At 43.1% G+C, this 13,218-nt stretch overlaps 1 long non-coding RNA gene across 1 annotated transcript in view; it reads left to right on the top strand.

Annotated features, from left to right (window-relative positions):
• The window catches only part of LOC143787840 (uncharacterized), a 108,170-nt gene that overhangs the window by 44,765 nt on the left and 50,187 nt on the right, over positions 1 to 13,218 (top strand). The window lies entirely within an intron of this gene.

Genomic DNA, 13,218 nt, shown 5'->3' with positions numbered 1-13,218 from the left:
TGAGATTGGCTGCTTTCAGGTTCTCTCTCTGTGGAGACCCTCACTCAGTTACACCTCAGTGGCTGAGCTGTTTTCTTCCCTCTGAGGCGACTTTCCCTCCTAGAAATGCAGTGAAAATCCTCCCTCAATGGCGGCTGTCCACTGTCTTCCCTTCTATCTCCCTGTGGCAGGGCTCTGATCCCTTTAGAGCCTGTCTCCTGTCAGTCTCACATGAGTCCTTGCTGCCATCACCATCCTTTTCTGACTGACTCAAAACTTACCGCCTCAAGTTAGCTCCTCCCCATAACATGTGACTTTCTGAGAAGCAGCCATTGGCTGACTGCACTGTCAATACTCCTTCCCATAAAACTCACTAAAACCTTTACTGATGTTGTCCCTGTAAGAAAATTCACAATGAAGTAAGACAAGCAAAGAAATGGGAATAACATAGGAAACACCACATACATTGAAAATGCAGAAATAATGTAATAACAAAAATACTTCTTTCTCAGACACTTTATGTGATAGAGCGAAACTAAGTGCCCATCAAACTCCGTAAAACAGACAGATGACCTTTGCTGATGATTTTTTTTGTGTTGACCAGTACTATCAAAAATTGGTCATAGACCTCTTACTCTTGCTCTGAGAATGGGAATGTGGGTCAGTCCAAGATCATGTAATATTATAATGCACTTCAAAGAGTTTCTGCATTTGTCATTATCGGCTTAATTATTATAATATGATTTGATATTGTATAAACTTTGGTATTTGCAGTGATTATAACCTGCTCTGTCACTTCATTATGCATTTTACACTCTGTTCTGACTTGATATTTCCTATTACACGATACATGTAGATCTATCACTTGTAGGCCGGCGTCACACCTAATGTATAAAAATACGGTCCGTTTTTTACGGCCAAGATACGCAGAAATGTTCATGAACAGTGATCCGTATGTCATCTGTATTCAATGCGAGGATGCGATTTTTTTTTTCTCTCCAAAAAGTATCCTTGTGTCATCCGTATGACATCCGCATGGCGAGATTTTCTCACCGGCTTGCAAAATGGACATATAATGGATCCATGGGCTCAAATATTCGTGAAAACATATATACAATCTGCAGTACAGACCAAAAGTTTGGACACACCTTCTCATTTAAAGATTTTTCTGTATTTTCATGACTATGAAAATTGTAAATTCACACTGAAGGCATCAAAACTATGAATTATCACATGTGGAATTATAGACTTAACAAAAAAGTGTGAAACAACTGAAATTATGTCTTATATTCTAGGTTCTTCAAAGTAGCCACCTTTTGGTTTGAGGACTGCTTTGCACACTCTTGGCATTCTCTTGATGAGCTTCAAGAGGTAGTCACCGGGAATGGTTTTCACTTCACAGGTGTGCCCTGTCAGGTTTAATAAGTGGGATTTCTTGCCTTATAAATGGGGTTGGGACCATCAGTTGTATTGTGCAGAAGTCTGGTGGATACACAGCTGATAGTCCTACTGAACAGACTGTTAGAATTTGTATTATGGCAAGAAAAAAGCAGCTAAGTAAAGAAAAACAAGTGGCCATCATTACTTTAAGAAATGAAGGTCAGTTTGTCGAAAAATTGGGCAAACTTTGAAAGTGTCCCCAAGTGCAGTTGCAAAAACCATCAAGCGCTACAAAGAAATTGACTCACATGAGGACAGCCCAAGGAAAGGAAGACCAAGAGTCACCTCTGCTTCTGAGGATAAGTTTATCCGAGTGACCAGCCTCAGAAATCGCAGGTTAACAGCTGCTCAGATTAGAGACCAGGTCAATGCCACACAGAGTTCTAGCAGCAGACACATCTCTACAACAACTTTTAAGAGGAGACTTTGTGCAGCAGGCCTTCATGGTAAAATAGCTGCTAGGAAACCACTGCTAAGGACAGGCAACAAGCAGAAGAGACTTGTTTGGGCTAAAGAACACAAGGAATGGACATTAGACCAGTGGAAATCTGTGCTTTGGTCTGATGAGTCCAAATTTGAGATCTTTGGTTCCAACCACCGTGTCTTTGTGCAACGCAGAAAAGGTGAACGGATGGACTCTACATGCCTGGCTCCCACCGTGAAGCATGGAGGAGGAGGTGTGATGGTGTGGGGGTGCTTTGCTGGTGACACTGTTGGGGATTTATTCAAAATTGAAGGCATACTGAACCAGCATGGCTACCACAGCATCTTGCAGCGGCATGCTATTCCATCCGGTTTGAGTTTAGTTGGACCATCATTTATTTTTCAACAGGACAATGACCCCAAACACACCTCCAGGCTGTGTAATGGCTATTTGACCAAGAAGGAGAGTGATGGGGTGCTACGCCAGATGACCTGGCCTCCACAGTCACCAGACCTGAACCCAATTGAGATGGTTTGGGGTGAGCTGGACCGCAGAGTGAAGGCAAAAGGGCCAACAAGTGCTAAGCATCTCTGGGAACTCCTTCAAGATTGTTGGAAGACCATTCCCGGTGACTACCTCTTGAAGCTCATCAAGAGAATGCCAAGAGTGTGCAAAGCAGCCATCAAAGCAAAAGGTGGCTACTTTAAAGAACCTAGAATATAAGACATAATTTCAGCTGTTTCACACTTTTTTGTTAAGTATATAATTCCACATGTGTTAATTCATAGTTTTGATGCCTTCAGTGTGAATGTACAATTTTCATAGTCATGAAAATACAGAAAAATCTTTAAATGAGAAGGTGTCCAAACTTTTGGTCTGTACTGTGTATATATATATATATATATATATATGTATATATGTCATTGACACATATATATTTATATTTCATACAGCGCTAGATAGCAAAAAAGCCGGTATTTCATTTGTTGGCTTTTGCTAAATCCTTACCGAACCCGACAGGATATGAGACATGGATTACATACAGTAAGCCATTGCATATCCGTTATATTTTTATATATCCCTCACTAATAATGTGTGTGCAAAATTTGGGAGCTGTAGGTGTGAAATTAAAGGGTTAATTCACAGAAAAAACTGGCGTGGGCTCCCGCGCAATTTTCTCCGCCAGAGAGGGAAAGCCAGTGACTGAGGGCAGATATTAATAGCCTAGAGAGGGACCATGGTTATGGCCCCCCCGGCTAAAAAGAATCTGCCCCCAGCCACCCCAGAAAAGGCATCTGTAAGATGCACCTATTCTGGCACTTAGCCTCTCTCTTCCCACTCTCGTGTAGTGGTGGGATATGGGGCAATAAGGGGTTAATGTCACCTTGCTATTGTAAGGTGACATTAAGCCTGGTTAATAATGGAGAGGAGTCAATAAGACACCTATCCATTATTAATCCAATAGTAGTAAAGGGTTAAAAGTACACACACTCATTAAGAATAAAGTATTTTATTGAAAGAAACACAGGTTTTATTATCTTTATTGTACGCTCAATCCAACTGAAGACCCTCGTTCTCCTGTAAAAAGATCCCAAATAAAAAAGCAACAATATCCCATACCAGTCCGCTGTACAGTCAAGTCCCACTCTGTAAATCCATCTCAAGGGGTTAAATACATTTACAACCAGGAGCGCTTCTAATGCTGCCGCTCCCAGCTGCAAAAACAGGGGAATTAATGAATTGCAGGGGGCGGAGCTTCGGCGACTAGCGGTGACGTTACCGAAGCTGCGCCCCCTGGCGGCATGAACTGTAGCGTGGGAAAGTTTCCAAATATTTTCCCACGCTACAGTTCATATTAGTTCAGGCCGCCAGGGGCGGAGCTTCAGTGACGGCACCGCTAGTCGCCGAAGCTCCGCCCCCTGCATTTCATTAATATTTTCCACGTACGAGAAAAAACGACCGATTATTCTGAAAAAAATCATGAGAGTGGAAACCAGCTCACCTGCAGCAGCATGTGGTGTGCGGAAGCACGGAGCCCGTGTAGTCTCACGTGCAATCAAATACAAAAAAAGGAGGAATTGCTCCAGCTTCCAAGAAAAGTCCAACATTAAGTTAAATGTAAAAAAGAGGCATAGCAGAGCATGGTTCGCAAAGGCAGTTGTAGCAGCTACACGTGTCGAACATACTGCTGTGTTCTTTCTCAAACCTTTTATTGGAAGCTGGAGCAATTCCTCCTTTTTTGACTTTGATTATTCTGAACAGTCTGTGAGCAGAGTGTGGTCTGAGTATCATCAGTTTTTCTCGTTTCTGGAGAGAAAATAGTTTCTCCTCCTTCTCCTTTATATCAATCCGTAAAAATCAGTTCATACACGGATGTCATCCGAATGCGGTCCAATTTTTTCATGGACCAATAGACTTGCATTGCCGGATCAAAATTGGCCATGTCTCCAGTCACATAGGATACAAGTGCTACCTGTGAAAAAAATGGATAGAAAATCAGACGTGTGAACGAGCCCTGAGGGCCCAATTCAACAACGTGTTTACTCCCGAATTCTGGCATAAAACACCTTGAAATATAACTCGGATGTTGCACAACTTGAAGTTGTGTAATAAGTCCCAAAATAAGTCTAAAGCTACATTCCCATGATGAGCTTTGAGTTTTTCATGATGCACCATTTCTGCTCCTCTTATGTAAATTATGCTACTTGTATTTGTTAGTGAGATTTTATAGCGTTTTTGCTGCTGCGTTTTTGTCTCTTTTTGGTATTTCATGCTTTAACTAAAGCTGTTTTGTTTTTGATACTTTCTTGGCTTTGACAAAACTATATTGACATACTTAGGTTGCAGATGACATGCGTTTTTGCTGCGTTTCCGCAGTTGAAACACACTAAACATGCATGTGCATCTTTTACCTGTGGATTTTCCGCATCTAATGGAAGTCAATGGGAAACTTTTGCACACAAAACGCAGCAAGAAAAATTGACATGTTGCAGATTTGAAACAAGCACTGCAGATCGGTTTACGCTGAGTAAATCCCATTGATGAAACTGTAACGACACGGAGGTTTTGCCGCAGCAACTGTCCAAAAGCTCATCGCAGGACATGACCGAAAGGCTTTAACCATCATGTGAGAAAATAAACTCAAAAGCTTAAAAGCCTCCTAAAACAACAACAAAAAGGAAGCAGTGTTTCCTGAAGTCGATTTCTCTGTAAAAACTCCTCTGATTTTTCCTCCCGAAATAAACTCTGCGAGCATACCCTTTATGATGTGTGCACATGGCGTCTTTTAGCATTGCAGCTGCTCAGTTTTCCAATGCGGAGCTGCTTCAGGAATCACTAGCGGTTGTTTTCCATAATCAATTTTGCCGTCATTCTTGTGGCTGCTCAGCCTCCAGCTTCTTTTACTCTATCCTGTAAGTATAGGGAGCGGGCGGCTTCCAATACGAGAACAATGGGCGGCTTTAATACGAGAACAATGGGCACGTCACTTCTTTCAATGAATTCACAATTTCTAAACCCTGAAGCGACATAAGATGAAACGTGTGCACAGTAATGTTGTCTTGACAATGACATGCCTTATGTTAATTTTATTGGGCAATTTTGCAATGCTTTTTCAGGCAGGTTCCACCCGGAAAAAAAGACATAATGTGCACATGAATTTACAAATGCCAGGTTTGTTGTAGAAATTTCTGCAACTGATCTGTTCATCTGTATTTTAGAAATCGTCACCTCTGCAGCATCAATAACCCCAATGTATTTACCACCTGTGGACTCGTTATCACAGATTCCTGCAGGGCAAGAAATTAACACGGGTTAAACCTGCAGAGCACAAATGACCAGGCTTCTATCTGCTACTTTGTGGGATTTGGAATCCTCTAATGATTTGTAGTTTTATTTGCATTCTGTTGCTGTTATTTTCCACCACCTCTGGTGTAATATTAGTTTTTTCTTTTCCATGTCCCTTTGCTGCTTATTCTTTTTCTTGTTATTCTTCACTTCTGTTTCTGTGATTATTAAATTGTATTGGAAAAATAGTGTACAAAACTATGTGCAAATGGTCATAGATGATTAATTCATCCCAGAACTGATCATCTGTGATCATTTGCACATTGTTTTGTACAATATTTTTCTGCTTTGTTTGTGCTTTGGATCTTAGCGCTCCCTCAATGTCTATCAGAATTTTTGTCTAATATTTCTTACGAAAGTAATAACTTGAGATGCCGCAGCGCAGGGCTGTGGAGTCGGAGCCCATTTTGGTGGAGTCGGAGTCTGTGTCATGGAAATTGAGGAGTCGTAGGTTTGGCTTACCGTCTCCACAGCCCACCTGCCGCAATAACAGTCTTCCAGACAGAAAGAGCAGAATCAGCCTGTAGAAAAGAAATAAAGCCACGTGAAAATTCATAAAAAAGGAGTCATGAGCAAAGCCCAATAATTAATCAGGAACTTTTAAATTTAATTTTGAGCATTTACCACCATTTACAGCATTGGCTGTAGACAAGATCATGTATCTCTGTATACAGGAAGCTCCCCCTAGTGGTGGCTGCAGACATAATCTTATCATGTATCTCTCTATACAGGGAGATCCCCCTAGTGGTGGCTGTAGACAGGATCTTATCATGTATCTCTGTATACAGGGAGATCCCCCTAGTGGTGGCTGCAGACAGGATCTTATCATGTATCTCTATACAGGGAGCTCCCCCTAGTGGTGACTGCAGACAGGATCTTATCATGTATCTCTGTATACAGGGAGCTCCCCCTAGTGGTGGTTGCAGACAGAATCTTATCATGTATCTCTGTATACAGGGAGCTCCCCCTAGTGGTGGCTGCAGACAGGATTTTATCATGTATCTCTGTATACAGTGAGCTCCCCCTAGTGGTAGCTGCAGACAGGATCTTATCATGTATCTCTGTATACAGGGAGCTCCCCCTAGTGGTGGCTGCAGACAGGATCTTATCATGTATCTCTCTATACAGGGAGATCCCCCTAGTGGTGGCTGCAGACAGGATATTATCATGTATCTCTGTATACAGGGAGCTCCCCCTAGTGGTGGTTGCAGACATGATCTTATCATGTATCTGTCTACAGGGAGCTCCCCCTAGTGTGGCTTCAGACAGGATCTTATCATGTATCTCTGTATAGAGGGCGCTCCCCCTAGTGGTGGCTGCAGACAGGATCTTGTGCATCTCTGTATACAGGGAGCTCCCCCTAGTGGTGACTGCAGAGAATGTTATCATGTATCTCTGTATACAGGGAGCTTCCCCTAGTGGTGGCTGCAGACAGGATCTTATCATGTATCTCTGTATACAGGGAGCTCCCCCTAGTGGTGACTGCAGACAGGATCTTATCATGTATCTCTGTATACAAGGACCTCCCCCTAGTGGTGACTGCAGAGACAATGTTATCATGTATCTCTGTATACAGGGAGCTTCCCCTAGTGGTGGCTGCAGACAGGATCTTATCATGTATCTCTGTATACAGGGAGCTTCCCCTAGTGGTGGCTGCAGACAGGATCTTATCATGTATCTCTGTACACAGGGAGCTCCCCCTGGTGGTGACTGCAGACAGGATCTTATCATGTAAAAAGCAATCAACCAGCAGCACTCAGATGATCAAGGTGCACACTCTAAAGTCCATAGATCCAACTGGACCAATACTCACAAGAATTGAAGAAAGAGCAGCATCCATTCCAGGTGAAAAACTTTTAATACCATGGTATTGTGATGGCAGAATAAAGACTTTGTAAACGTTTTTCACCTGGAATGGATGCTGCTCTTTCTTCAATTCTTGTGAGGATCTTATCATGTATCTCTGTATACAGGGAGCTCCCCCTAGTGGTGACTGCAGAGACAATCTTATGTATCTCTGTATAGGGCAATGTGGAGATGATGCTCTTCCCCCATTATGGAGACCAGGTCACAACTAAAAATTGAGAACTATGTGTTTGGGGAACAAAACAGTGCCATTTTATGTCCATGGCCAGAAACTCCCTAGATCTCATCCCACTGAGAACCTGTGGTCAGTCCTCAAAATGAGACAAACAAAACCCCAAAAATTTTGATAACTCTGAGCTTTGATGAGACAAGAAAGGGTGGCTGTCAGGATCTGCCCAGAAGACAATATCCAGCTGCTGAAGGAAGGGGCGGGAGTGTGGAGAATAAGGGGCGGGAGTTTGGAGAATAAGGGGCCAGGAGTGGGGAGAATAAGGGGCAGGAGTGTGGAGAATAAGGGGCAGGAGTGTGGAGAATAGGGGGCAGGAGTGCGGAGAATAAGGGGCAGGAGTGCGGAGAATAAGGGGCCGGAGTGTGGAGAATAAGGGGCGGGAGTCTGGAGAATAAGGGGCAGGAGTGTGGCGAATAAGGGGCGGGAGTGTGAAGAATAAGGGGCGGGAGTGTGGAGAATAAGGGGCGGGAGTGTGGAGAATAAGGGGCGGGAGTGTGGAGAATAAGGGGCGGGAGTGTGGAGAATAAGGGGCGGGAGTGTGGAGAATAAGGGGCGGGAGTGTGGAGAATAAGGGGCGGGAGTGTGGAGAATAAGGGGCGGGAGTGTGGAGAATAAGGGGCGGGAGTGTGGAGAATAAAGGGCGGGAGTGTGGAGAATAAGGGGCGGGAGTGTGGAGAATAAAGGGCGGGAGTGTGGAGTATAAAGGGCGGGAGTGTGGAGAATAAGGGGCGGGAGTGTGGAGAATAAGGGGCGGGAGTGTGGAGCATAAGGGGCAGGAGTGTGGAGAATAAGGGGCCGGAGTGTGGAGCATAAGGGGCAGGAGTGTGGAGAATAAGGGGCTGGAGTGTGGAGAATAAGGGGCTGGAGTGTGGAGAATAAGGGGCAGGAGTGTGGAGAATAAGGGGCAGGAGTGTGGAGAATAAGGGGCAGGAGTGTGGAGAATAAGGGGCAGGAGTGTGGAGAATAAGGGGCCGGAGTGTGGAGCATAAGGGGCAGGAGTCTGGAGAATAAGGGTCAGTGCTGGGAACATTGATACGTCTCAGGAACTTCATGGATTTGTCAATAAAATGTAACAACGTGTGGAATGTTTATAATTGGCCGTCAGTAACCATAGAAAAAGAGCTAAAACAGTGAAGAGGCAAAATGTGGAAACCAGAATGTTGGTCAGTCTGAAAACTTTTGGCCATGACTACTTTATTTGTGAGACTTCCCTATTTTTCGTGCATTTACTCGTGAACATGTTCTAAAGCGAAGAGTTGGTTTCTGAGAGTTTGTGCCATTTTCACTGAATGGAATTGTGAGAACCGATCTGGCGGTACCATAATAATACTCTGTGTCCAGCACCGCTCCCTCAGAACGTTTCCTTCCCTTATGGCAGCTGTGTTCTCCCTCTGGTCTGTTTATTGTTAGCAATATGGGACAAACTTCTTGTATATCTTAAATTAGGCGTATTCATTTTTTAGTTTTACCCAACATCCTCGGAAATGAAATGTGAATGGTACGATTGCCACAAATAAGAATAATTTCTTTCATCTGAAACAATTTTTTTTATTATTATTTTTTCACTTGGGTTATGAAGTTTTAATTATATAAATAAAAAGCATTATTTTTATCCCCTGAAACAATCTTTATGGATTAACATTACCTTGTTGGATGTCTTGTCAAGAAGCAGTCCGTGCACCAAGGGACATTGCTACTACATGGAGGAGGTGAGCTGGTTGCCTTTTTTCTTTTTGCTGTATGGTATGATTGGTCAGATACGGCTAAACATTTATCAATTTGCACAAATATAAACTTTTTTTTCCCTGCCAGCTTAGTCTGGCATGTTGTTTGTCATGATCCAATGTGCCATTATGTTTACTCCAGTGTTTTGTTGTTTTTTTTAATGAAATGAGCATGATAACATTTATTTTTCGATCACATTTTTTTATGTGGTTTATGTATTGGTGCATTCTGTGCCTGTTATATAAACCAGTATAGGCTTTGATCCTATTTGTCTCCTAAAAAATTATGGGGATGTTCTCAAGGGGGAGAAACTTTCCTCAACACTTTTTTCACCAGAAAAGGACTGGACATTTGCAGCAGATTTTGATATTGTGGATTTATTGCAGCACAGCAGCAAGGGCAAAATAAAAAAAGGAAACCCGACAGAGTGTTTCTTTTCTTTTATTCTAATTTTCGCTACATTGAGCTTGCTGCAGATTTTGACCTCTCTATAGAACTCGGTGTGGAAAACGACTGTCTTCTATAACCTAACTCCTGCAACCAATCTAACTTTTCTTTTATTAAAAAAGGGACTCAATCACAATGTTTTGCCTCACTTTGGGGCGGCACCCGTGATCCGATCCTGTTGAAGGTGCAGGTCCCATTGAATATTGCTGAGAATAGAAGGCACCCATAAGGTGGTCTCACCTGAAAATATAAACTAACTTTTCACATGTGAACATCGTCTAGAAGATTCCTGCAGTGCAAAGGCTTCCGAATCTGGTTTAACAAAGAACATATGACAAATCTGCAGAATACAAATGATGGAGCTGCTATTTGCTACATTGAGTGACTAGAGCTCAGATGACCATTAAAGGGGTTCGTCACTACTTTACATGTCCCTTTCATGTAAAATATCTCCCATAGATAAGCATTTCACTAAATCTCTCGCTTTCTCATGTCCTGCTGTATCCTAAGCTGCTCTCCTGGTCATATGATCTCCGGCCAAGATTCCGCAGCTTCCTGTCATGTCCTGGCTCTAGAAACTGATGTGTGGGCGTGGCTTGCTGCAATGTTGGGCGTGGCTTGCTGCAATGGTGGGCGTGGCTCGCTGCAATGGTGGGCGTGGTTATATTCAGCAGAGCTCACTCTGTTTCTGTGAATGCTGCCAGCTCTTCCTGCAGACACAGCTATATCCTATCTGTATGTATACAGGAGGGTGTATATACAGTTAGGTCCATAAATATTTGGCTAGTGAGCTAATCTTCGTGATTTCAGCTCTGCAGTCCACTATTTTGGATGTATAGTTAAAGACTGGAAAGTGGAGACTTTTGGATGTAATTAAAGGGGTTGAGCGTTTGAAGCTGAAGTGAAGCGTTTAGGAATTGCAAACATTTTTCTACAAATCCTCCTCATTTCAGTGACTCAAAAGTAATTGAACAAATTAACTTTACTATAAATAAATATAATGTCCATGTTTAACCCTTTGTAGAGAATCCTTTGCAGGCAATGAGGTCTGGAAGCCATGGACGTCAACAAACGCTGGGATCCTCCTGGGTGAGGCTTTGCCTCCTTTACTGCAGGGACTTCAGTTGTTGCTTGTTTGTGGGTCTTTGTGCCATAAGTTTTGTCTTGAGCCTGTGAAATGCAGCTTGATGGGGTTCAGATCTTGCAATGACTCGGGCATTGCAGAATATCCCACTTCTTTGCTTTCCCAGTATGTCATGGGTCATTGTCTTTGTGTCCTGTGAAGCTCTGTCCAATCAACCCTGCTGCATTTGGTTGAATCTGAGCAGAAAGTATCACCCTGTACACACAGGATTCTTCCATCTACCTCTGCCTTTAGTCACATCATCAATAAACACTGGTGACCCTGCTCCATTGTAAGATATGCATGCCAGCGCCATCACACCGCTTCCACCATGTGTTACAGAGGATGTGCCGAGGATCAGGAGCCGCTCCAAGCCTTCTCCAGACTCTTCTTCCCACCATTCTGGTACAGCTCGATCTTAGTTTTGCTTTACCAGAACTGAACGGCTTCTTTAGATTATTTTTGCAAAGTCTAATCTGGCCTTTGTATTCTTAATGCCGGGGTCACACTAAACATATGAAAAATGGGTTCGATTCTCTCGCCTGAGAATCGCAGGAATGTTCTCCGGTGATCCGTATGTAATCCGTTTGCAATGCGATGATGCGATTTCCTCGCATCTAAGTATCCGTATGACAGGTGTATGGCTTTACATTTCTCACTGCTTTTCTCCAATTAATGTAATGGCTCAATGGACTGAAATGAGGAGAATGTGCGTATTTCTCACAAGTCGCACTGATGGTCCATGTGGTGTCCGATTTTTTTCTTGCACCCATAGACTTGCATTGGTGAGACTCGGGCGATATATGGTACAATCGCAGCATGCTGAATACGCCCGAGAAAAAAAAGGTGATGTGAGCTTCCCCAGAGATTAACACTGGGCCGAGCGCTGCGATGTTTTCTCGCATAGCACTCGTCCGTATTATATGCTAGTGTGACCCCGGTTTAAGGCTGATTGATGAATTTCGCCTTGTGGTGAATTCTCTGCATTCATGCTCATGAAGTCTTCGCTTTATGGTAGACTTAGTTACTGAGACCCTGACTTCCTGGAGAGTGTTCTTCATTTGGGGGATGATGTGAAGGGGTTTTTCTTCACCATGGGAAGGATTCTACGTTCACCCACCACTTCCACTTCCGGAGACGTCAAGCCCTTGTTGAGTTCCCAATCTCACCAGTGCACTCTTTGTTTTTTCTTTTGTTTTTTTGCAGAATTTACCAGAATTTACCAAAGTGTTGATAAGGCCGCTCCTAACATTTGTGCTCTGGCTGATCGATTTCTTGTGTTATTTTCAGCCTAATGATGGTCTGTTTCACTTCTACTGAGAGCTCCTTTGACCACATTTTGTGGGTTCACAGGAACAGCTTCTAAATGCAAATGCCACATCTGAAATCAGCTCCAGACTAGTGATGAGCGAGTGTACTCGTTGCTCGGGTTTTCCAGAGCACGCTCGTCTGGTCTCCGAGTATTTATGACTGCTCGGACATTTAGTGTTCCTCGTAGCAGCTGGATGATTTGCGACTGTTAGACAGTATGATTACATGTGGGAATTCCCTACCAACCAGGCAACTCCCACATGTACCCAGGCTGGGTAGTAGCTGTAAATCATTCAGCTGCAGTGATGAAAACTAAATCTCCGAGCACTAACAAATATTCGGAGATCATCAGAGCGTGCTCGGGAAAACCCGAGCAACGAGTACACTCTCTCATCACTACTCCAGACTTTTTATCTGCTTGATGATGGATTAATGAGGATATAGCCAATGCAGCCCATTAAAGAACTTTTGAGATAATTGTCCAATTACTTTTGGTCTCTTAAAAAAGAGGGAGCTACATATTAAAGAGCTGTAATTCCTAAATCCTTGCTCTAATTAGGATGTGAATCCCCTCAAATTAAACCTGAGCTTTGGCACTTTAAGCCGGTACTGATTGAAGAACTGGATCTTAACTATGTTTCGGTAAATGGCTAAAATGCCAAAACTTGTGTCACTTTCAAAATATTTCTGGACTTAACTGTTTGTCCATCTCATCCATCTATCCATGCATCCATCACATCATCCATGTCAGTGAGGGGGGAGTATAGAATAATCTTTATTATCAGGGCTGGTGTAATGGTGCTTTGTGCATTATGTCTATTTCCTGCG

Source organism: Ranitomeya variabilis, chromosome 8 (assembly GCF_051348905.1).
Source record: "Ranitomeya variabilis isolate aRanVar5 chromosome 8, aRanVar5.hap1, whole genome shotgun sequence".
NCBI lineage: Eukaryota > Metazoa > Chordata > Amphibia > Anura > Dendrobatidae > Ranitomeya > Ranitomeya variabilis.
The sequence above is the reverse complement of the archived record's forward strand: the minus strand, read 5'-3'. Positions and strand labels throughout refer to the sequence as shown.